Raw genomic sequence first — 2,230 nt, forward strand, 5'->3', positions numbered from 1 at the left:
GAAAGCCAGTGGAGGGAGGCAAGTATAAATACGTCTCTGAATGTAGGTCAGCTCTGAACTTCCACCGGCACTAAACCAGGTCTCTACTGACTGCAATTAAATGTCACATTGTGTTAACAAGCAGGAAGAAGTCAAGAGTGATTTCCTACTGAATAACCCTGAGGATCCTTTCAAGCGCAAGGGAGCGGCTAATGAAGCTCATGAAATCAAAGTTTTTGAATGAACCAGATGGTCTCAGCTGTTGAATAATTCACCAGAGAGAATGAGTGTTATTTCTTCAGGTGTGCTACCGGGTGATACGTCTTCTTGGCATCTGCCAAGAAAGGCCAGACATATGTTCCCTTCACGCTTTCTTTGATCTTTCACAGCTGAGAGGCGCTTGTGAAGAACAACCCTTCAGAAGTCACCGATGGCATCAAAGCCTGGGGCCAGAAGGGCACGTGATAAACGTCAGGTTTCGGAGCGTGGCAGGAGGTCAGACCTTTCTTTGGTCAAATTTTGGAACCTCCAAGGAAGCCAGTGTGAAATTCAGAAAGAGACCAGTTTCCCTGGAGAAGTGTGTTAGTGTCCTAACACATCCCTCTCCATGCTGCTGTGGGCTCCCTGTGGAAAGCCCATGTTGTGGTATTAACTGTGGTAGTTTGGGGGATTCACATCTGTTGCTGCTCTCCATCTTCACCAGGTGACCTGTAAATTCTGATTCACAAATGTGTGTGATTTATAGGTCGCTGTGGGCATCTCTGAAAGGGAAATGCCACACACACACACAAGGATCTGTGCAAATAAAACTGCCACTACACGCAGGCCGTCTCTGCAAAGATCCGTTTTAGATTGAGCTGAAACATCGCCTGGTGGAGGTGTCCAACTAATGCGATAATGACTCCGCTTCAGGAACGCGACCCGGTCGGTATGTCCTTGTTAGCTGGGGTTGGTATTGGCTGTGGCTGCCATGAAGGACCTGAGGTGTGGGCAGCAAGGAGGGTCTTGGGCTGGGTTTCGCCCGGCGCCAGGCTGGAGGTGATGGGCTGGCTGCGCTGGAGAGCTGATGGGGATACCCACAGGGGTGCAGGGAGATGCCCAACGCACCTGGGGACCGATGGCCAGAAGTCTTGGGGGCAGAGTGGAGCTGGGCAATACCCGTAACGGTGATGCTGAGTAGATCTGGGGCAGCGGAAGGTGCCGGGGGCACCCGGTAGATGGCACAGTATGGACACGTGGCTGAGGAAAGGGGATGCGCCACTCTTCTGCAATGAGCTCCTGTGCAAGTGCATCGCTGAGCACGTTGCTGGAAGGTCAGTCCGGAGATGCGCGTTTGCCGGCTGCCACCCGATGACTTGGGATGCTTTGGCCTCTGTGCTCCCGCCCTGGTCTGGGCTGAGCACCTTCCTGGGCTGCCGGGCAGTAGGAGTTTGAAGGCTGGGTCTGACTTTCTTCCTCAGCTGCTGCCGAGGGCAGGGCCCCACAGTGGGTCTCTGAAGAGCCATCTCTCCCTCCCTCAGACCAACCAGAGGCAAAAATAGGCTTTACTGCATTCCCTGCAGGAGATGCTGGATGCTGCCCAGGCCAGGCACTCGGGAATATTTTAGCGATGCCAGGACAGGCCAGTGGCCCTTTCTTCCTGCCCGGGCACGGCCACGCAGTTACCAGTCTCCAGGCTGTGGCTATAATGGAAGAATGCCTTGCCCACACTGGTTTTAATGGCGCGCTCCGAACTTAGCCCTTGAAGAAGGGAGCAGCTACTGTGGTTTCTGCGCAGGTCTGATCTGGGAAGAGATGCGGAGCGCAACGCTGGCATGCGGTTACTGCAGGGAGATCGTCTCAACAAGCTCCTCGCCTGCTTCACGGTCTCCAACGGTCTGCTCTCCTCCCGAGCTGCTCCCGGGCAGTGCAACGCTCCCAGCAAGGAGCCATCCTCCAGGAGCAAGGCGGGCTCAAACACGGGTGCCAAACACGGGTGGGCATCCCCGAGGTAACCGGTATGGCTGAGAGCCAGCACGTAGCAGTACCTCTGGGGGGGCTGGCTGGTGGATCTTCAGCTCTGGCTGAAGCAGCACGAGGCTGTGGGTGCCAGCGGTCCGGGATTCCCACCTTTCTTCCTCCACGCAGTCCCTGACGGGCTGCAGATACCGCCTGAACAGGGCGTACGGGACCCTGCAGCAGGTCGGGGCCGATCGTGCCGGGGTATGGCAGCGGGTGGACGCAGCCTTACCCCCCCGCAGCATCCCTCAGC

The sequence above is a fragment of the Haliaeetus leucocephalus genome, unplaced genomic scaffold (genome assembly GCF_000737465.1).
Source record: "Haliaeetus leucocephalus isolate CR32 unplaced genomic scaffold, Haliaeetus_leucocephalus-4.0 Scaffold149, whole genome shotgun sequence".
NCBI lineage: Eukaryota > Metazoa > Chordata > Aves > Accipitriformes > Accipitridae > Haliaeetus > Haliaeetus leucocephalus.